Raw genomic sequence first — 24,275 nt, 5'->3', positions numbered from 1 at the left:
CTAGAGGATATCGCCATAACCAAGGTTTCACACACATCTCTGTGCAAGTAATATGTTGAAATCCTAATGTACCTTTCAGTACCTCTTGGTTTCTTATTGGAAATCGTCTATCAGGCCATTGTTTATTGATCAGTCCATTCCTCACAGAAGTGTGACACTATTTTCAGTGATTAATTTTTCACTAGTGAGCAATTAGCTGCATCATAGAATAGTTTGGATTGGAAGGGACCTTAAAGGTCATCTAGTTCCAACCGCCCTGTACCTGTAGGTACTCTGCTGTTGTGAGAAAGTGATTTTTAATAGAAAAAAGAATTTCAAGTGTAAAAGCAATTAAACTGTGATGTATTTCACCTTCCTATGTGAAAACAGTACCGATACAGATGTTTCAGTGGTGATATTTAGATGATCTTTTCATTATTACCACTTACGGAGTCTATACCTGTGCTATGACTTTGCTGGCTCAAATGAACTACACATTTCACTTTGCAGAGCCCACCTCACAGAAATACAGTTTATATGGTACAGGATCACCTCTGAGAACTTAGGCTCCAGGTGAATAACTTTTCTCTCCCAAAGGAATCCATTTGAATGCTGGCAGTACAGCATAACTGACAGTAAGTATGACATGTCATGTTTGGAACTGCTAAATATGCAAGCACAATCAAAAGATGTTACAGGACTCTGCTCATTCAGAGTGGTATGGTTTGTTTAAGGGCCCCATTACAGCCCAAAGCAGATGTTGGTAGCAATATGGTACTTGCTTTAAATGAAGAGGCTGAAAGCTCTAATCATGTTTATGGAGCATTCTAATGTCCCTGGGGTTCTTCATGTCATTACCTTCCTCCAAGTGAAAAAATGAGGAGGAGATGGAGTGACAAAGCTGTCACACAGAAAAATGACATGAATCAGCAAGGAAAGGAGACGTGCAACTTTTATTTAACATGCAAATTTGTGGTCCTTTCAGTGCCATAGTTGAAGTGCACCAGCACAGACAGAACAACAGCTTTAGATATCCTTTGCAAATGTGTATGACCATTTCTTTGGCAGTCTTGAAAAGTTTGCCAGGATTACTACCACCTTGGTTTTTCTTGTAAAACCACACAAATATTCATGCCACATATACGTAAAAAAAACTGGGATTGAATGTAACAGATGCTTAATTGAAGCAACTTGACTTACTGCATGGTAATGAAATTCACAAGCTATATATTAAATACAACATGTACTTGGAATTCAGTTAGAGCACTCTCTGCAAACTACACGAGGTTAATACAGTTTTGGGGTTGAAATGTCAAAAATCAAGGGTTATAAATGCTGATGTAGTTATGCTTTTTCCAATTGTGGTATATGATATCAACAAGAATCTATATTATCTTAAGGATTCTTCATCTCCTACAGTGATTTAGGCTTTTGTTCAATCTTTCCAACCCAAACCTCTCTATTACATCTTCTGAAATCAGTAGAAGTGTTTATGAGGTTCATTCATGAAATCCATTAAGCCTTTTACTTCCCACATATGCAAGACAATGAGGTTGTGTCACTGGTTTTCAAAAGGATCAGGTCTTTGGTACACACTGTGTCTTTTAGTGAGAGGAAAAGAAACGAGCAGTAAGACACTGGAGTACAGTCACGTTAGAGAGCATCACTTTATGTGAGTTCTGTTGGCAGCAGTCTTTCCAAAATTTTCCCTTAATGGGCTGTTATTGTCAGGGAAGCAACAACTTAATAACAGTCATGTTTCTGTCCTAGCATACAGTTACTAGAGGCATCTCTTTGTCCTACTTAGAAAGTAGAGAGGAAGAGATGAATCATTCCGTTCACTAAACATCTGTACTATTCAAGATAACTGCTTTGTAACTCATAAATGAAATTATCAGCTAAACAGAAAGCTGAAGTGTAGATTCCATGAGGGGGAGGAAGATTATGTGTCTGAGTATGTAGAGGGGTTTTGCTTTTTTAAATAATCACCTCCTATTAAACTATCACGCAGTTCCTGTTATGCTTATTTTGTTAAACGCCCATAAGTTGGCAGGTGAAGCTGTCTACCTGTATATTGTCACGAATCTTAAGTAACATTTATCTATAATAATTTGCTGCCTTGTCAAGATTTAATAAGCTTTAACTAAGATCTTCCTGGTTGTAGTCTAAACGGGAAAGGTCTGGGAGAACAAATCCTGAGAGGATGCCCCCGAGTTTAGTAGACTTTGTTGTGTTCTAGACAAGTATGATACAGTGTAGTTTCTCTAAGGAAGATGCTCCTCTTCCCTTTCCACCCAGCTCAAAATGAGGCGTGTTCTCACAGATGTAGTTTTCACTATCAGGATGTCCCCTGGCTCACCTTCTCCAGCTGTTGGCCAGTGCAGTAAATATTCTGGTGAAAGATGATCTCCGTGTCTGAACTTACACTCCCTCACTTGTTCATCCATACCTTTCTCTTTGTGTCAACTGTTCTGTATCAATCTGGTCTTAAAAGCAGATGTTAGGAGGGACAGATTTTGTTGTGTTGCATGTTCTTAATAAAGAGTCCAGGATTGCTTTGCATCCTCTCAGTCTGCAATTAATAACATTAATAACTTTTGGTAAAGACACATCTCCAAGAAGAGGTTCTTATGACTCTTGAGCAATCAATCATTCCTCACTTAACTACTGTAGTTAGCTTTGCCAGAGAGATTAAGTATTAGGTATGCATTGCCGAGTGTTCATAGGGAGGTCTTGCAAAACTGGTTGGCTGGATGAAGGCTTTACGTAGGCTGTGCGTGTGCTTTTTGGACTGGATTTAAAGCTTAAGCTATGTTAAAAAGGGCCCATTCAGGCCTCATTCATGTAATTCTGGTGCATTCTGCACCATTTGCAAGGCGAGAGCACGCACTGTATGCGTTACTGGCAGTTCAGGGCTGAGTTCTCAGATAGTTTCCACTGTCAAGGTAATCCTTTTTATTCTAGCTGCATTTCAGTTTTAACCTGAAAAAAACAAAAATTGTGAATTAAAAGAAATAAAAATAATTTTTATTCTGAGATAGAAAGTCAAGCATCCTTATAGTTATGTCATAAAAAAATACAAGATGTGCCGTAGGAAAAAAAAAGTTTAAATAAGCACTTCAGATTGCCAATTTATGATGTTGACATAAGAAATGTACTATGCAATGTCATTGGAAGTAAACACTATCTCACACCATCAGACATTTTACAAGATTATTTGCTATCACAACTATGTATTAATACAATTACATCAATTTACATGCGTGAACTGAGGTAAATAATGGTGTGCTAAGGACATAGAGTTATGAATATATAGCATTTTAAAGAAGGAAAGAAAATAAATGGCATGAAACTGCATTTGCAGCCCTCACAGGAAATGGAACACCATTCACACAGAAGCAATAGCAGATAAGACTATTTGTAAACTGTTGTGAGGCTCTGTGCAGGCAGGGACTGACAAGGAACTCTTTCGACACCAGAAGTATTTAACATCATTATAGGAATATTGGGTTGCTGAGTGTGTAAAATACTTCATTGCTTCAGTTGTTTTTTCAGAAGTTCTCTCTCCTTTCAGATAAGGAAGAGCTGTGCTGTTTGATTCTTTTCGAACAGAACTGTGGGAGGAGATGCTGAGATTCTGTCCTGCAAGAGAGGAGAAAATCCCTTCGACATTGATACTGATATTCTGTAATTGCTGCTGATGCTTCAGCCCATTTTTGGTAGCTTCTCCTTTTTGCCCTTTGCTGCTTGGGATCTTCCCCTTCTGCAGATTATTTACCAGCAAAATAACACCATTTCCATTTCTGCTGAGATCTGCAGTTGTCCTTATGTTGTCTCCAGATTGCTCTGTTTTCCACTGTTACATCCCGATTCACCTTGTTTGCCTCTGCATGCATCTCTTCTAGGATGTTCCCTTTGTCCCCATAAACAGCCACACTGTGAACAGCAAGGGTAGCATAAGGATTGTACCGTGAGCAGATGCTACCGAGGAACCTTAGAAATACCTGCACTAAGTTTATGACCTCATTCTTTACCTCATTGATTCCCTCATCCCCTTTGTTTCATATGGACAAGAACTTTGTCTGAATTCTCTCACTTCACAAGCTCATTCAAGTAGAGTTGTAAAGCCTGAAGCGTGTCTATTAAAGCAGAAGGAAAATGGAGACCCATCAGATGCATTATTGAAATGGTCTGTACAAGCCATGGATTTGGTATTTTAATGTACTTTTGTGGCAGAATAGTCAAACTGTTACTCATATTCTGCAGACTTCATTCCTTCTCATGAAAATGCTCAGTCTTTCCATCATTTCCATGCATACGCGTCAACGTATAGCTTGACAAAGGCAGCCTTTTTCCCTACAGATTCATGTGGTTTTCTCAGGGTCACTGCTGGTGCTGCTTACTTTTTGCTTCACTTTAGTTATGTTGGTCGCCTGTAAAGGAAGAGTGGAAAATAGGTGGATGTAGAGGTACTGTGTGTGCTGGTGGAGTTTCTTGGCTCTTTCTGAATCCTTGAGTTAGCCAGAGTGGCTCTGTGAGGCAAAATGGAACAGGCCCCTCATGCCAGATAAAGACCAGTGGTCAATAGCAAGATGACAGTAACAAACACTACTGGCAAGAGTGTGGGCACTTACTGAGAAAGCTGGAACTGTTGCCGTACCAGCTGTAGTGATGTCTCAAATCCTCTTTGCTATTGAAAAAGTGAAGTTAGATCAGTGTTGGGTTCACCTGGATTTCTCTAAATTTGTGGATCTGTTGGCTTCATACCCAAATACGTTAATGGACATAGCTTTAGTTTCCTTGTGTGGTTATCTGCCTCTGGTGATGGATAAAAAGGGTATGTGGCTGTACTGATATAATTACATTTACCAGCTGCCATTGTCGTGGGAGACTGGAAAGTACTGCAGAGAAAAGGCTGTTTCTCTTCATAACCAAACACTTTAACTTGTAATGAGTCTGAGCGAGAAAACAGATCAGGGCATGATCCTGACATCACTTGTCTGAAAAAAATGTCCTGCCAACGTCTATCTGTCTCCATATACTGTCTGGGAATACTAAAAGCTTCATGTGATGCATGTGATCTATGGAGTCCATTTGCAGAAGAATGCTAGGATATTTGAGGCAGTTCATGATTCATTTAGCTCTCAGACAAGATTTTAGAGGATTAGGTCTGTACATCCCCGCATGCATGCATACTCTTGGTTGTTATGATCACTTCAAGGCAATGAAGAGTTCTCCAAAATGCTGTAGTTTTCTAACTTGTCATAGTTTGTTTCAAAAACAGAAAAAAAAATCATTCCCTGTATCTCCTTTTATCCTTCGTTTGCAATAATCTGGATGATGTTTAAGGTCCCTTCCAACCCAAACTATTCTATTCTATAATACCTTCACTAGGTCTTGTAAAACAAGAGATTTATTCGTAAACAATAGCTAAGAAAAAGGAACATTATAATCAAGTCAAGATTATGTTTACTACCATATGACTTCAGCCACAGCAAAAATACATCACATGTTCTGTGCGCCATCTGAGCAGATTTAGCTTGTAAATAGCTAACGCTGACAGACCAGTAATTAAAACATTGCAATTCAAAGCATCCAAGAGAATTTTCACAACCCCTTTGGTATATTTAAAAAGCAACGAGACCCACTTAATCTTTGTTACTTATATCTTTACATTTTCAAAGATGTAAAGATATAAGTAACTAGTTCTCTGAGCTTAGAAGGCAGCTTATCTGGACTTTCTCTGAGCATAGAAGGTATATGTGACCTTGCCAGCCATAAGGCTGAAGTATTATTTGACAGCACAAACTGGTTCTAACTATGGTTGTACTGTCCCCAAAAATTAATAGAAAAGCAACTCAGGAGTCAGTCCTTGTAAAACTGCTTGGCAACCTTCTCTCAGTGGGATGTAACACGAGAGAAAACAACATTTTGTTATCTGTGACTGACAGATAAATATACCTCTGTTTTCACTATCCCTGTCCTTCCAGGAATTGTTGAGGTCAGAGTGTCCACATCTGGTTTATTATCTCATATAAATATCTCACCATACAGTTCTGATAGATCACCATACAACTTTTACCTATGTAGCTCTAAAGGACTAGTTTATCAAGATGCGCACATGTCTAACAGCCTCTTATTTAGTACTTGTGTGCTTTCCTATTTATGCAGTAAAGGATAGTACGTTTGTTGTAGAAGGTTTTTTTTGTTTGTTTGTTTCCATGCACTCTTCATTACAGACCAGGCAATAAAACCTCTTGGCAACTGCTTCTTTAGAGCCATTTTCATTCCATTCCTTTTGTTCCTGCCAGAGGACCTGGCATGTTTTCAGACTGTGTGAGTGCAAGTCAAGGCAATGAAGAGATTTTTGGCCCTACTCATGTTCTGAAAAGGACTAACAAGTAACCAACACTGATACTGATTTGAAAGTAAAGTGGTGGTATATTTGTGCTGATTAGTATCCTGCAGATCTTGCAATATGAATTAATAATGATGTGGCCAGTTAAATAACACAAGGGTTGCTGAGTGATTTAGTTGCTTTTTTTGAACTATTAAAAAAGGACTTTCATTCCTTACGTTGAACTCAATGGCATGGGATTATGCTGAAGTTTTGGATTATTTCTGCTGGCTGTATATGTATCTCTAAGCTCCGGTGGCAGCAGAGAGAGTTGTAGAATAAAAGCATCGTGCACAGCACAGTTATGCTATCCATATTACTTGATGGCCGGATTGTGTTGGATTTACTGCACAGGGCAGACATGCTAGGAAGGATAGTATTGCTCATGTATTTCTTCCATTTCTGGTGATTTCATATAGATGTTTCTCTAGTTCCTTTAGCTTGAAAAGACACAGAGCATCTATGGACAGTGCGCTCAGGGTTGTCCAACTCAAACAGGACAGGATTCTTTGATTAACAACATAGCTGAAAGAAATTACGTGCATTTTTCCTCTTTACCAGTGACTCTGGCATAGAAAACTGGCCTTCGAAGGACCACAGCATAGTTTCCCAAGTAATGAAAGCAAATATGTGGTGCTTTGGTATTCGAGTATGTTCAGGCAGTGGCTATTGGCATAGAGCTAGGCTCTGTGTTTCTGCCTAGGCAGTCACATTTGTGTCTTATAACCAGTGATCAGTGTATGGTATCAGGAGACCACAGAAATGTCTCAGTCTATCAGCCTAAAAGTTAATTGCTTTAAATATTTCAAACTCACGTGAGAGTGAATGACTTCTGTTCTAGACTTCTGACAATGCTCTTCAAATATAGATCAGTATTATTATATCTTGTATTTTTTGTGCCAAAACTCCTCACAAAGAACTATAGGTTTAAGTTATTACATTTTCATTTAATGATATTTATTCTGGAAATTCCTGAAGGGCTGCCGAATAACAATATTCTGTCCTCCTTATAATTTGATTTGAAGCGTAACTTGAAAATGCCTGGAAACAATCTTTGTGTGTTTCTTCCTCTATATAGATATTAAGCCAAGCAGACAATTGTTCTTTGTGCTTTTAAACAGTCAATGATTAAAAAATAATATTGATCACTTTTTAATTTACACATGGAGCAGTAGTACTACGGATATCAAACTTCAGGGGCCAGCTTCAGTTACCAACTGAAGTTTACTTAGCATTGATGTGTGAGCAGTGCAAGAACACTTTGATGAGCTCCACAGCTGTCTTGGGAAACAGGATCTGAAGAAATCTGAACCAGCCAGCTTGATCTCTGAACCTGCTGGGGTGAGAAGAGGAACTGGGGAAAAAAAAAAAATCCTTTGTGCCCTAAAAAGTGTTTTTGTTGTTTAGAGAATTATCTGTCCTTCAAGACCTAGTCCTTTCAGATGGTCTGTTTTGCCATTTTATAAACTGCAAATGCTTGGATTCTAACTGGGAGGTTAAAGATGGCCTTCTGAAAACCGTCTTAAATACTGACAACTCTCTGAGGTTTTGCATCTACCTCATACTGGATGAAGAGGACAAAATTCTTAGAAATGGAGAAGATGATATAAAGGTACAGCAAGTTCTCTGTAGGTACAGCAAGCAGTTCTTTTGTACAGCAATCTCTTCATGGTCTGGATTTATCCTGCCTGTCTTTAGGAGTGTAACTCAGGAGCCTAATGCATAGTCTCCTTTTATAGTCAACGGAGAGACACTGGCATCTTCAGAGAACAACTCAGTCTGTCTAAAATCTGAATTGCACCCTGGGTGCTTCCTTGTTGACTGTCAGGGAAATAATGATAAGGTAGGCTATTCAGTCAGGTCCTTCAGTGTATTACCTAATGTTGTGTGAGATGTATTAGAATGCAGGAGCCCACTCCTATATGGTGCAGAGCAGAGCACCTGTAAGCGTCATGCTGGGCCACTCAGTGCCTTTCTGATCCAGGATTTGATTTGCAGCAAACTGCGAGGAGGTCAGTACTAGGCAAACTGCTAAAATTTGCTGTTGCACTTAAGCAGAATCATCCTTCTTATATAGCATATCCTCATTGTCTGTTTCTATTCCAGGATTGTTTGCATGTCAGCATCCCTGAAAATATGATGTGTAGTTTATTGTTTCTCAAAGGCATTGTTGGCTCTCGTCGTTGAGGCAAAGGAGGAGAAAGAACCAGGCTTGTCTGTTACTGATTAAGCCTACAAAAATAGTAGGACTGTAGCGTGAAGGAAGAGAAATATATAGTTTTTGAATGCAATTTCTAGAATGAGTAATTGTCACCAAGGACATGGAGAAAAATAAGGTCTTTAAATAAATGTAGGCTGGAATGCTAGAAGTCTTTCTCCCTATAACTTTAAAAAGTAATAGTAATAGTAGTACTTCTTGCTTATTGTCGTTTCTTTCATCTCAGGATTATGGGTTTTCTAAAAGGTTGATTTTGAGTGACTTACCAAAGGTCACTAAAAACTTCATGACCAGAACTCTTCATGTCAGGATGTCTGATTCACAAAGCACTGCTCTACACCCTCAAAGTCATTGTTACTCCAGTTTTGCCCCTTATGAAAAGGCCTTATAGGATTTATTGGGATTGTCTAAAAATGAAATAAGTGTCTGTTATGCTAAGAAATAAATATGCTGTTTTAGGCATTGGTTTAGGGGTCCAAAAGGGTAATTCTTTTCTATTCCATTTATTTCCCTTGATCTTTCTTCCCAATTATCTCCTTACATGTCCTCCCAGCTTTTTCATGATCCTGACTGTCACTCAGAGTGATCACTCCTCTTTCATATTGTTCTTGATTGATGGCCAACAAAAGGTGTTTTCATTAAAGTGAGTCAAAAATTAGCCAGACATCAAAGAGGATAATGAAGGCTAGTTTCTGAGGTACAACCGTAACAATTTCACTGTGTTTTCCTCCATGGAGCAGCTGCTCAGCCACCTGGTTGCTTTTGCCCTCTTGTAATGAATTGTACTCATGATTTGAGATTATTATGTCTTGCTGGGTAGCAAGGTCCAGTTGAGGTTGAGGTGAACCGGCACCATGACCTGTTTCTTCTAGCTGCTCCGCTCCATGCTAGTCATTCCCACTAGCTATTGCACCTCCTGCTAGCAGCTCTACCTTAGTCCATGCCACAAACTAGTTTTGCTAGTTCTACTCAGTATGGCTGTGCTCTGTAGCAGCTCTTTGCTCTGTTAGGACTGAACACTATGTTTTAGATCACAAGAGAATTTTAAGCAACTTTTGTTTCGCATTCCTCATAGGGAACTCTTAGACAAAGCATCTTGCTTGTTTTCTAAAGTTGTAATCTTTGGATTATAGTTCTGGAAACTGTTGCCTAGGCGGGTGACCCTTCAGGCACATTGAGACAGAGTTGGTTGGCTCAAACTCTTGTATACTATTACAGCTATAAACTTTCTTTTATGTTATGCTATGGTTCCCTTTTAAAAAAAATGTCCTTGAATTGTAAAACAATGCAAAACAAACATGTTTCAGACCTCCCTATTGGTCTTTTACCTTTCTCCTCCTTTTGTTTTGATAGTTCTTTAGTTGTTTCTTTCCTGCCTTTTGGAGTTTTTTGGATGGGATGTGTGTTGAGGGATGGAGAAAATTACTTTTATTTTTGGCTTTAGCAACATACAAAACATTCTGACTTTGAGACAGTTCCCAAATAAGGAGGAAAAGTTGGGGGGGGGGAAACAAAATGAAACTTTTTTTTTTTTTTAAATTACATTCTCCTTCAAACAAAAAGTAAACAAAATATGTTTTGGAGTATTGTTTCTGCTTGCTTACGTCCTCAAGTTTCCAAAGTTCTTGAGGTGTCAGGAAACCGGATGAGAAGGAAATTCAGGATGGTGGGATCCCATATTTGAGAGCCACCAAGCTGAGAGAGAAATATAAGCAAGCAAGTAGTTTTTCACAGAAAACTTCTGTTGGGGGAAAAATGGTCTTTTTCTTAAAAAGTGGCTCTTAGGAGAATTCCTCAACCATTTCTGCCCTTCATTCTGCCCGTGACTCTCGCTCTTGTAGTCTTTCAGGTGGATCCTTTCCTCTTTTGAAGAGTTCAGGGTTGCTCCTTACTGAAAGAGCTTTTCACAGTTCTGGTCTTCCTTGTACATACATTCTATTTTATTATTGCATTGTCTCTGCCAGGGGACACAGGGCTCTGCATCCATTTGTTTACCTCCCTGTGAACAGCTGCTCATTGCTGTTATCTGTGGCCTCCTTTGGTGTATTTGTGAGGTCGTTAGCCTTTCACCCTGCTAAACCCTCACAGGATCAATTTTTGCTGTGACGTGGAAGAAATCAGCTATAAACTTTATGGGTAGATTGCACAGTAATGCAAACGTCCTGGCTTGTTTGGTTCAGCTCTGCTGTGTCTGGCATACTGAGTGCCTGGCTAAGCATGAGGGCTGTGTGCTACATGCAAAGCTTCTCACACACCACAGCAACTCAGCCCTTTCCCCACTTATTTGCAGTACTGAGCTGTGATTTCTCTGCCCTGGGACACCGTGTGTTAAGTGCAGCTGGCTTGCCTGAGCAGTGATTGGCAGGCAGTGCAAGAAGAAGAGACGCTGCAGTGACCCTACAGCACGATAAGTGCTGTGGTGCAGGTCTGAATCCCTGGACAAGACCCAGTGGCAGAGCATCCCTGCCAGGAAGTCAGACCCAGCCTTATGCTGCATCCCTTTCTCCCTGTGCACAGCCTGACACATAGAGTATCTTAAACTTGATCAACTATTTGAGACATCAGGCTATTTATTCAAAATACAAAGAACTGATCCTAGAAAAGTCCCTCTCCATAACTACTCCTTGTGTGCAGTGCACTTCTTTCATCCTTGGTCTCCTACTTCTCCTTCTGTACGTGGTTTGCACGCTGATATCTTGCCTCTAGTCTCAAATTGTGTCAGAGTCCCATGAGGGAAAGATTGTGTTTTCTGAGATGTTGGCATGATGCTCAGCCCCAAAGGTCTCTGAATCTGGCAGGGGTGTTCAAGACTACGGCAGCATTGTACCATCTTGGTGAGTTTTAACTCTTGCAAGGATGAGAGTATGTACCAAGACCCATTTGTTCTGTTTGCGATTTTTTTCTCTTACTAAACCTGACTTTGCTGCATGCTGAGGTTGTAAGTCTTGTTAAACCAAGTTGACTGAATCATCTGCTCCCAGCAGTAACCTAATGCAGCACTTTATTTAATATCCAAGTCAGTCATCAGTTTTCTCTGTGGTAAAGAAGGCAACTCAAGCACAGTGAGGAGTGCCTATACGGGGCCTGGAGCACAGTGCTTCTGTTGGAGACTACACTGTTGTAAAGCTTATCCTGGCTTTATCAGTCCTTTCTAATCATTAATTGCCTTTAAACATCTTGTTTAAACTGGTAACGGTTTAGGTGGGTCGATACTATTAAAATGCAGACAGTACTGTCTTGACTCATGTCTAAATTAGGAGGGCAACCTCAGGTTAGTACAGCAGTAGTGGTTCCAGACAGTGATCCAAAGTACTGGAATTAGGACCCAGCCATGTAGGGTGCTCTTTTCCTACTGAGCAGATGAGGAGTGTATTTCCCAAGGTAGGTGCCTACCTGATTTACCATTATACTTCTGCTTGCACTAGAACAGTTATGCTCTGGTTACAGATGGAGCTGAAAAAACATAGTAAATACATTCGATGTTTATTTTGGGTTTGCTCCTGAGTGCTTAGTGGCTACCACTGAATATTTAATGGTAACAGTAATGATATCATTATCTTAGTCTGACATTATCAGTGGATTTCTCTCTTCATTTTACAGACGGGGAAATTGGGACTTTGAAAGGGGCATTTTTTTTTCAGAATCTTTATCCACTCTTTATTAATTTTGTTTTGTTTCCTTTCTTGAAGCCCATAGGCACGTCTGTAACTGCGTGAGTTAAAACCAATTGCTCTATTTATGTACTTGAGGATAATGTACTTTTCTAGAGGGTTCACATAGTTCTTTGTTTCCCTTCCTGTGAACTTGCTGTATTTCTTGGGGACCTTTTGCATTTTAGACAGTCCCACTGAAAAAAAAAAAAAAAATGAAGCAAACATATGCAAGGCAAATACTTCACAAGATACAAAGGGCTACACTTTCAAAAGCACAAATTTCTCTATGGGATCAGAGTGGTTTTCCTTGCAAATGTGAAAATCAGTGCCGTGATATTATGTTCACGAACACGAAAATTAGCTGTGATGATAGCTGTCATTAGTAACACCAACTTGAACGTCAACACTTTGGAAGTCTAAATCAGAGCTTCCAATCAGAAATCTAAATCAGCTGGGTCCTGCAGGTGTCTCCACTTACTAACAGGTCAGCAAATGCTGTTTTTCTTTTGGTCTGATGCCAGAGAAGCAAAATAGAGCTACTAGACATAGGAGGAAATCCAAGATGCTAAATAATTATTTGAGGAATTGCTCCCCACAGCCCCTCCTGTAAACATGGTCACAGCAAAGTCTGAGCACTGTTAACTCAGCATACAAGAGGTTTCTAATAATTAGGGTATTGTTGCACCTGTTGGTGCTTGAAACAGAATCCTTTAGGTTGGAAAAGGCTTTTAAGTTCATGAAGTCCAGCCGTAACAACATTGAGTGTGCTCAGGTATTTCTCCTTCTGGGCCCTGCAGGACACGAGGTAAAGTGGTGGAAGCAATTATAGTGAAAAACAAAGGGGAGTTTTGCTTGAGCAAAAAATCAAGAGGTTTTCAGGTTGCCTTTCCTTCTGCACTCACTCTGCCTGGGATGATGTTCTTCCCATCCTCTTGAGCTGTGAGAGACTTGGGATATTCTTTCAGAAAAAATTGCTTATGTCCAAGCAAACAGCCCAGTAGTGGGGGAGCCAAAGCCAAGACTAGAGCGGGTCCCAGACCTGGCTGCCCCTGCAGTTGCACCCTGCAAAACTGATCAGAAAGGACAAACGTAGGACAAGAAATGGAGGCCTGGGGAAAGCATATTAGCCTCAGAAGGAGCAAAATGTTGGTTATAACTAGTGCTGTAGACAGCAAAACTCAAAATCTTCTATATATGCCCTAGGTAAGAAAATATTTCTGTATTTCTGAATATTATAACGATAAGAGACGGACAGATATGATTTGTTGTATTGCTAAATCAATACACTACAACTAGGTGCCAGGTACAATTCCTACAAGAAGCAACACCAGCAGCATAACTACAAGAGAAAAAATCTACTTGCCAGCCTCGAGAAGCCTCATGCAGAGCTGACACAGAGCACATTTTCTGTGTCTTGTACAGAAGGAACATGCACAAATGTGGTTATTTATAGCTTCTCCACCCACATGCAGCTTTGAAACTTGCTCTAAAAGAAGTTCAGCATTTAAAGAATACAGCAGGATTTTTTAACCTGAAGATATATTTCCTTTTTTTATTTCCCTTAAAAACAATATTCTGGGAACGTTCGTAACAATCCAAGCATTAAGGAAGAAACATTAGTTCTTCATTTGTCTGTCTATTGTTCTCTTACTTGGAATGTTTTTAGAGAGGCCATTGCCAAATTTTATCAAGTCAAACATTTAATCAAGAAAATTAAAGATAAGTGGGATACATTTGATGAATGGGAACTGTACCAAAGGAAAGCAATGTTAAGTTGAAAGTTCTTTCTCAGGGTAAAAAAGGCATGTGTATGCCTACTCCATTTTGCAGAGCTTGAATCGTAGAAGGAGGAGGTTGGGGTTGCGTGGCCTCAGGCAATGCCCAGAGGAAATGGGCAAGTACTGCTATCAAAATGCCCAGCCTAGATTCAGCCAGCTCTGCCAGAGTGCTGTTCCCAAGAGAGAGACGTGACTAAATCCTGCATTCTCTCTAATTACTAGGGGTGGGATAAGCTCTTTTCTTTATGTAGAGTAAAGGTGAATGAGGCCAGAATACACCATGTTCTCACTTTCTCCAAATGTGTGGCAATTTTAAACCATTGTAATATGTTTATACATGTACAAGTAGATAATAGCCACCTGCAGACAGGTTATTTTTGCCCTATAAACTTGTGAAAAGGTAAGGAGTGAAGTTGGAGCAGCTGTGTGAGAGACCATGCACATTTCATGTTGAACATCGAAAAACAGCCATGTTGCCCATGGGAGGATGACGTATTTGAGAGCAGGAGGGAGTATTTGTGACTGTTGTACAGCTTCATAGGCCTACAGTAATATGAAAGCTCTTGGAAGGAGTTGCGGAATGCTAAAGTGATGCAACTGCAAGCTGAGACCTGAATCAGCAAGTAACCATGAACTTCTGAGGCTCTGCCAGAAAAGCTGAGAACGGTTGTGTTGGTGCTCAGGCGATTGGCATGGAAGATGTTTATGATGTCTTTACTCAGTCATACTATTAACTTCAGAACCCTTTAACAACTAACTGGTTTTGCGTACTTATGCAATAGAAGCTACTGAGAAAAGGGGAATCAGGAGAGTTGTTATTCTGTAGTGACTTCCATTGCAGAAGCTTGTTGATGAGCAAAGATCCTCCTGCAGGGACTGTCTTGTCTGCACAAACTCCTACATTCCTGTTTTCAGATGGGCTTGTAGGATATATGTGGGTGCTGGAAACATTGAGGAGTCTGAAGAAGACTATGTGTGTGTATTTTTGCATATTGAGGACTTTCTTGATGCTCTTCTAAACTGATGGACCCACATGTCTCAGTAGTTGTACACACAATTTGCTCAGATCTGTTCCCTAGTATCAACTGTCCTTTGCAAGGCTGTCCCCACTGTAAAGAACAGAACATGGATGTTCTTCTTCTGGTGAAATAGTTTTTTTTAAACTACAGAAGTTAGATTTCTGTTGTTAAAATGAGAGATTGTGCAGAGGTAAAACTTTCACATAATGTCTAGAAACCTCATAAAAACACCTACAGTCTAAATTCATGTGGACTTCTTTTTTTGGTTAAATGTAGACAAGGGAATAAAGGAAGTTTTTTAAATGCTGTAATTGGCTCTGCATTTAATTTTCCTCATTAATTTTGTTGCACTGTGCAGCAAAATACTGATAGGCCTGAAAGGTTGTTTTTTCCCTCCAAGGGTAAAAGGGACTGCATGTTTTTTCTTTTTGAAAAGGCCTTTAATTCGGTGGTGATATTTGGAATAACATAATTAGAGGGGAAAATCGGGGAGTGATTAAAAAATCATACTTAACAGCAGCTGCATTAGTTCTCTGGCTTTTGAAAGAGACCCAGGCACAACTGAACACACACTACACAGAGGAGTTGTGGTGAAAAGGAAAGGCAAGAAGGAGGTGACAAACTTTTGACTTTAGGGAAGATTGCCCAGGGTAGCATTTTAAGAGAGATCTTCCTTGAGAAAGCATTGAAGAGGAGTCAAAATTCATCTTTCTTGTGCCATCCTCAGATGGTGTTAAAGAGTATATCTCCACCTTTTCTTTAAAAAGTATAAACCAAATGAAAACAGAGAAAACAAACACCAAAACCTCAGATTGCTTGGTTGGTGATAGTGGGATGCGCTGATTCAGTCTTGAGCCCATTTGAGAGGAGTTACTCTTATGACTGACTGAGCTGAATTAAATACTGAAGAACTTGGTTGGCTGACTATATTATTTTCTGAGGATGAATTTGTCATCCCACGTGGACAGGTCAAGCTATGGTATTTCAGGATTTATAGCTATATACTCAGCATTTAGGCTTTTATAGCACAGCGAATTTGGAGTAGCTTACACCTGATTTCAAAGCCCTGCCTTTCAGTGAATTGCCTGCTCACTTTTTTATAGCTGCCATGATGTTCTGTACTATTTATGATATTTCAGTATGTTCCTGGGTTGGAAAAGGTTCCTAGAATCTCCAGCCGTATTTGTAGCCACATATTGCTAGAGGCTGCGAAAACTTAAAGGCAGGTTCCACTCTGAACATTTTTCTTGTCATACTTGCTTGTTGTGACTTAAGTGTGGTTAGTCTCAGTTTAGAAGTGAGGATGGAGGCAGGGAAGTTGAGTCATTTGCTGAACTGCAGTGCTGGGCATTGAACCAAATCTCTCAAATTCCCATCTACTTTTGATATGAAATCCTTGCTGATTTTTGTTTATTTCTTAAAACTCTTGCATGATTTGGCATGCTTAACCTTGACATGCTTAACCAAAGAAGGCAAACAAGAATAAGGCACTGTTCCCTTCCACTGCTACTGAACTGCATGAGGAGTCATGTATCTGTACATGAGGAGTGCACTTATCTGCACTAACCTGTGAAGCTTGTAATGTGCTGTCACATGGACTGTGTTTGGTTAGAAGTTGCTAAATGGGAACTAGAACATGGTGTTCAAGCGTGTGTCTGGATGCATAACTAGTCCTTGCCTATTAACTTTACAAACATAGGATCTATTTTTACTGAAGTAAGTTGAAACTTTGCTGTGGATATTAGTAGGGATGAGATCTGTGTTTTAGAGTCAGCTATAGATGTCTCTGAAATTGAAACTAATGTCTTGGGAGCCAAAAACGATGTTTCTGTTTAAACATGAGATATGCTTCCCTTCTTCAAAAAAAGTGTTTTTAAAAATACTTTACTGTGCCACCAACTTAACATTATAACGAAGAAAGAAGTGGAAAAGGGAACTCCATTTTTATTAGGAGGTAAAAAAACACAAATGAGAATGGTTGAGTTTTGTTTGGGTTCTATTATAAACCATTAATAATAGCAGGAAAACCAGAGCATAAGTTCCTTTGTATTTTGGTGTATTTTTCTCAGCTAGACCTTTACTTGACATTGCTACATGCCAGGGATAGGAGGGAGAAGAAATCTATTTTCAACAATTATTTGGAACACAACAAAGAAACTATATTTTAATTTGAAACAGACTTGGTGTGCATTTTATTCATTAAAGAGGATTAGGAATTATTAAATCTCCTTTAGTTGTTGTGGGTTTTGGGGATTTTTTTTTTTTGCTTTTCTTCTTATTCTCAGTTTTCCTTCAGTCTTCCCTGGTGATGTTTCTGACACCAGATTCTCCTGGTAGCGGGCCAGGGGTTGGGCTGCCCGTGCCAGCCTGCACAGGACAGTGTTACCCAGGAGCAGATGTAATTGCAATGGATAGAAGTTGACAATCCCACACTGGCTACTGCCTCCACCCAGAAATTCAGTGGTCTTGCTAGCAAGTGTGCCCTTGTTATTGCTCATTGGCCCTTTCCTTTTACCTCCCAAGAAGGGAGTGGTTTGTGGCTATTCTGAGAGCATGCCTACTTTGAATTGTGTTGCTCAGAAATGCGCGTGTGGTGTGTAGCTTCTAGTTCTTCTCTTGTAAGAAAATGAATCCTTTATCCTCCGCAGAGAGATTCTGTCTTGTATCTGCAAATTGTAGTTTAGCCAGTAAGTGTAACTGACAGGGCTTATACGATTTTGAAGAGCTTTGACAGAAAAGGTCAGGTTTTGTTGCTGTGCAGTATAACAAAACATTTGCAATAAACTTTGGATATAAAATATCTGTGAAAGCAGTATCTGAAATGTGAACCTTTTAACTACTCTTCCTAGTTACAAAAGACATAGCTGGCAAAGGCACAGTTTCTGGAATGGAGATTTCAGGTACACAAGGCCCTGGAGTTAATGGGCATTCATAACAGCACCCACAGAAAAGGTAAAGATGAGGTTTGATTCTTATGAGTGGAAATGGTGATGAGACTGTAAAACCACAAGTTTTGAAGTGCCATCCAAATTCCTGGTATCACACCAGAACTCCAGTTAGCCCACAGTATCTCAAGAGCAAGCAATGAAATGCACATAATGGCAACTTGATACTGTTTGCCTTCCCTTCACTGGCATAACCCAAGCAGATTTTGAAAGCTCTGTCCATGTGTTTAAAGTTAGTCAGCACTTATGCACCTATTGGTAATAGGGTCTCATGTAAAGTTGAATACATGGTATGTACTTCACTAGGATTGCTCTGGAATTTATTATAACTCTGCTAGAGTTACCAAAGAGTTAGTCTAACACCTTTGAGTAATGCCAGGTTTGTACTGGTTTGAGATCAAGATCTGACTCTTAACTGCTTAAAGTGTAAGATAGTATAATTTATTTTCAGTGTTCAAAGTCACTTAGTTTTAAGAGTCACTATGGCAACAACAGTGGGTCTTAGAGAAACAAAGATCAATCATTCCCTTGGCCAAGTCACTTCTTCAGTGGGTCACCTCGCTCGGGAGCAGTGAAACTCTTCAACACGGGCCTGAGTCAAATGTAGAAGTCGAGGTGCCCGGTCACTGCTAGAACAACATGCTGTCAGCTATTAGTGCTGGTTTAATCACCGTCTTACATTTCTCATCTCCTTCAGGTAGGACGACAACAGGATTGAGTGACTGCTAAATTTGAGCAAGCCTCTGTGTTCTTCTACAAGTCGTTCTCATTTCATCTTCATTCATTGCTGTGAAAAGAAATAAAATCTAAAATAAGTGAAAATGCAGAAGTTCTTCAGCTAATTCCAACAACAAATATGTTTGCTTGAAGTAATGGATTTAGGACTCCCTTCACATTTTGCATTTGTGTCAAATGGGAGCAGAGCATGTGGACTTGGTAGGAAAGAGTTGTTTCCCAAGGAGGTTTTGATTTAAAGTCAGATGAAGTTACGAAATGCTTCTTAGTTTTCACATTTACTGATTAGGAAAGATACCTGCAGAAAGAGGCTTAATTTTCAATTACATTGAAAAATCTGCTCTTTTCAAATAGTGCCCATCTTTTTTTTTTTTAATTTAATAATCAAATTAACTTTTTAAGCTATTAAAAGAATTGACCTTAACTGCACTAATGCAATCACCTTGCCATATTCCCATCATACAAATTAGCCTAGAGGAAGAGCAATTATCATCTTAGAACTTTGCTTAATTATTGCCTGATTGCTTCTTCAACATTTTTCCTTTAAAACCATTCTTCCATTTCTTGTTTCCGATGCTCTCCTGCTTTGTCCTGTACAAATGATCATCATTCAGTTTAGAAGTTTAGGTCTTAGACTTCCCATAGGCAAGAGTTCGATCACCAGCAAAAAGGAGTGTGGGAGCGTGTCTCTTCTAAGCACCTGCTTCATGATGCTGCAATCAGATGAAATCTGTCTGAATTGCCACTGTTATTATTTTTGCAGTTACACTGAACATTCAAAAGGCACAGTTACAGCTATTCTTCCTCAAGGTATAATTTTGGATCTTGTGGTTACCCAGCCATATAATGACTGTAATAGCTAGCGCGGTCAGCCTGCTGTAATTGTACTGGAGTTTTATTTAATTTTCTTGGTGACCTGGGTTTGCTGCTTATTTTGTTGGGCGTGTAATTGTGCCCCTGAGGAGATAAGGAGACAGGACATGCTCATCATGATATGTAAGAAAATAATGCTCCTACCAATTTTGATCTTAAACTAGGTGAAATAAAAAAGAGATATTATCATCTTAACATGTGTGTATCCTGCAGCATTCCCACCAATAAATGTTGCTGACATCAGCTGTGCTTCTTGGGCATTTGGTTTATGTTCTCCGTCTGTTAACAAGCTCCCAGCAAACCTGTGATGACTTTGAGCCTGATGCTGTATAAACTTTTACTAGCTGGGAATTAAATACAGATTTATGACTCTCCCTCCAAAGAAAAACAGAGAACCTCCTTCTCACCTCTTAGCCCTGCTGGCACACTTTCTGGAGTCCCGTGCAAGCTGCCATTAGTCTGAAGAGAGCAGCTCATTTATTTCCTCCCATGGATATCTTATGAGACTGGGCAGAAGAACAACAGAAACAGCTACCCCAATCAACTCACCCATAGTGAATAGGTCAGTGAGGTGTGGGATGGAAATTTGCCACAGGTAAAAGTAAAATATGAAGATTTTATTATCCTCCAGTCCTTTCAGAAGATATTTCTTAGTTATAAAGTTTCCTAAGCAGTTCAAGGGGTAACTTTACCCATGTAAAGATGTGTCTTGAAGACTGAAGTCAGCTATGCTTTTATTGATGTAGTATTATCTAATGAGCAGCAGCCTGGATCAGAAAATTCTGTCTTATGTGGAAAGTATGTCCACACAGTAGTTAGCCTGTATTTAATTCGCAGTCACGCAGGATCAGGCTTCACTGTGATAGGAGCTCTAAAGCAGGAGGGAGTTCCTGGCCCCTGTCCCAAGCAGTTTTCAAACTAGTGGAAGTGGAGTTGTAAATGTATGCTTTAACGAGGAAAGGTATATACTGGAGTTATGAAATATATTTTATTTCAAGAAACACCTCAGATGATGGATCTACCTGTAGCACAGTATTTTCATTTCAAAGAATTCATGTTTTACTACCTTTTTCTAGATGTTCTGACAAAAAAATAGCTTGACAATAAAGGACAATTAGGAAATTTGAAGATGCAATTTGGAAAACACTGTTAACTGCATTTTTAACATTGTCTTCAAGCTGTTTATGTTTTTAATGAGTGATTAAGTTATTTGAACTAATTCACTGTAACTTCAATGGCTAACTATTTATACAGATGTTAGTTTTTGGCAGTAGAGTAAGTAATACAGTCCATGCTCTCAATTAAAATGCTAATGCTTATCTTGAGTTATTACACAGTTATACTAGTTCCAAAGACATTTCCTTTCTGCAGGGTAAGGGAGAATGTCTCCAAACATGCTGACAGGTAGATGTTTACAAGTGCTGGTGATTTCAGGTTTTACTGTGACCTTTCAGACTTGTTTCTGCATTTGCCATAGACTAATTGCTTAACATTTCTCATTGTTTTCACTGGGGAGTAAGTGCTTTGTTTCCATCCAGATTTATGTTTGTGGTGTTGCTTTGCTCACTCAGTTATTCCATACCTCAGCTCCTCATGTCCCGCAAACGGTCTGTTCCTTGTATGCTAGAAACAAAGATGTGGTATTTCTTCATGTTTGCAAATTATAGTGAGCTTATTAGACATCAAATGCTTTATATAAGGAAAAACATATTAGCCACTCATATAAATGCCGAAGAATCTTTTGATAGTTAGGACTATCAGATTGCAAGAGCCTCATGCTAGCATCCTGTCTTCTGCCAACGTCCTGGGACGCCTCAGCAATTCCCTTAATCTCTTAACATATACGTAGGTATGTAATTCTTTTTTTTTCCCCCCTTCTCTCCAAAATGAAAATACATCATTCATGTTTTTCACAGAATGGTTGTGAAGACTGGAGTGGTCAAATATGTTAACGTGGGTTTCAGAGCCACAGAAAATGCTGTTAAGCAAGTTATCCTTTGAAAAGTTATGATTTCTTTCTTGTGGGAATCATGGCAGAAGTAGAGTTTATCGAACAATTTGAACCAGAACTTTTTAAAGAGCAGACAGAGCCTGTGAAATCGAAGACACGGTATTCTAAGCAGAGAAGTGACAAAGGACAGAGATGCTGAAATAGGATGTTACAGCCGCTGTCGATAGTAGATGGTTTATAGATTTTTATTTTTATTTTTTTTTACTTGTCTACTCACGTAGTTTTGATTTATTAAGTGGAAGTACAATTTTGTCACCTTAAGGGGCTTTTTATATCTAATCTTATAAACTAAAGCCTTTGGAAAGCTAATCAATACCTGTGTAGCCGACTTCAGAGGGAAGCATCCCTGTTAAAGGAAGGATTTGGTGAGTCACCAGGTGGTGCCCTTGGTGTCAGTCAGTATGGAATAACCACCCAAATGTAACAAATTTGCAGCAGGAGTTGCTGGTTCTTGAATGAGTCCTGGAACAAAGGTTTCATTCCCTATGGATAATTGTTCTAGCATGTTTGTTTGTTGGTTGGGATTTTCTTGTTGCAAGTGAAGTGCCCATTGTTTGACGAGTACCTTGCCCTAGATTCATTGCTTTTGTTTTCATCTTTGTTTAAAGTGGGTGTCATACATTGTACTTCTTGTTTTGAATTCAAGTATGTAACAAAACATCCGTTTATAAAATAAAAATGGCGATCTCTGTTAGCACTCATCTAACAGTGACTAAAGCAGTCCAATATAACATTGGTTGGGATAAAAAAATTTATTATTATGCAATTACTACTTTGATGCTATAAGCATGAATATGTTACTAGAATTATTTGTTGTAAAATTACAGTGAATAGCTATCAAACATTAATAAATAGAAAACACATAGTGCATACTAACTTCATATGAAAGATTGTTTGAGTTAAAGCCATTTGCCACTTGAAAAAATAATAATTTTTAAATGAGGCCTCATTAGATGAGATTTTTTCAAAATTGAGTTTTGATCTGGTTCCATTTTTAATAGATAAGTTGAAAACTCCTGATAAGAGGAAAGATGATGTTAATGGAATTATTTACAGGCTGTTAATGACAAAAATGCTAGAAGGCTGCCCTCTAATAATTAATGTTATTGCAAGTCCTGGTCAGGAATATATTGCAGAAAAGCTCTTAGCAGACCAGCTGGCATGTGACTGCGAAACACTTTGAAGGAATGTGTTAGGGATTCTCTACCCAGAGCAAACTGGAGATGAAGTGATCAGAGAAAGGGAAGCAGCAGGCGATGACTGAACTGCCAACTCACCTCGCCCTGCTTCCTCATCCCCATAGTGACACTTGTGCCAAATATGTGTTGCCCCTGAAAGATATAAAGTGCTTTGATGCCCCACTTTGTGAAATTATTTGTACACTGTGGATGAAAAAAATGCTGTAAGCATAAAATATTAATTAAAAAAGTGCTTTTCCAGCAAGGAAATAGAGTTGGGGAAATAAGTGTATGTGTAATAAAGCTTTGTTTTCACTTGGAACTTCTTCTAAAATTATTCTGGGGATCTACAGTACAGTGAAGATTTGAAGCCCAAGTGGTTTAGATTCTGTACAACCAAGCCATGAAATAGCTTTCCTTCCCTGAAAAAAACCGAAAAAGTAATCACATCTTCCATTTTCCCAGTCTTAGGTTTCTAGGCTTAGTCAGTAATATCTGCTCATTTATCAGGCCCACACAAGACAAGTGGCTCCTTGCAGGGCAGCTCTCTCCTGCCCCAGTTCTATGTTCTTGTGCCAGAGCCAAACTGCCACAAGTTGCAAAGCATCCTGCAGCCTCTGCTCAGCATCACCGGGGCCCATGCTTGCTGCTCACCCCCCGGTGCTGCCCAAAGGAAGGATGCAGGTCTCTGTGGTAGTATCACTACACTGGGGATGCTTGCGGTGTCTTCTCCTGACAAAAATCCCAGCGGTAGTTTGCTAGTCCATTAGCATCGTAGCAGCGAGGACCAACAACTCACTGTGAGTGCAGTTGCTGGATGGAGTCCTAGCTACTCATGCAAATACCAGTGCTGATCTAGTGCTATTTATTCTCTTAGCTTCTGTTTATTGGGAAAGAGAGGCAGAAAGGGTAAAGATCACATGCTGAAATTTCTCAAGCTCATATTGTCAAGTTCATTTTTTTTTTTTTTTATGCTTGTGGTAAAACCCGAACAGATTTGATCTGAATTTTAGTACCATTGTTATTGTGAAGGGGAACTCCAAATGGGTGGTGCTCATTCCGCTGATCTATTCTTAGAAGAAAATACTCTTTAATTCTCAGAATATTAACATTTGCCACTCTGCTCTACGCTAAGGAATAGTTACATTTGGAACTAAAAACCTGAAAGACTTGGAGGGCGAACACTGTTGATATTTTATGGCCTGCGGTGAAGGAATCTTGATCTTTTTATTCTAGTTACTATGATAATGCTTTCTCCCTGCATCAAAATAAATTTTAATTGATCTATGCATCATGCTTTTGGACTCACTTAAGATGCTTCCCGTTGAGATCCATGCTAATATGAATTCAGCTGTAACTGTTTTTCAGTTTTCACAAGGAGCTGTAAATAGGAGGGTACTTTCTGAGGAAGATTCCAGATTTCTGATTCCTGTTTCCCAAAATTCATTTCTGTGAAAGAACTGTTTAATATATGCCAGGCTCAAATAAC

General features: G+C 39.3%; 1 protein-coding gene across 12 annotated transcripts in view; it reads left to right on the top strand.

The window, feature by feature from the left end:
• Positions 1-24,275, top strand: part of KALRN (kalirin RhoGEF kinase) — a 513,673-nt gene that overhangs the window by 250,512 nt on the left and 238,886 nt on the right. The gene's annotated exons all lie outside the window — the stretch shown is intronic.

Source organism: Cuculus canorus, chromosome 6 (genome assembly GCF_017976375.1).
Source record: "Cuculus canorus isolate bCucCan1 chromosome 6, bCucCan1.pri, whole genome shotgun sequence".
NCBI classification, from domain to species: domain Eukaryota; kingdom Metazoa; phylum Chordata; class Aves; order Cuculiformes; family Cuculidae; genus Cuculus; species Cuculus canorus.
This window is presented reverse-complemented; position numbering and strand designations above follow the sequence as displayed.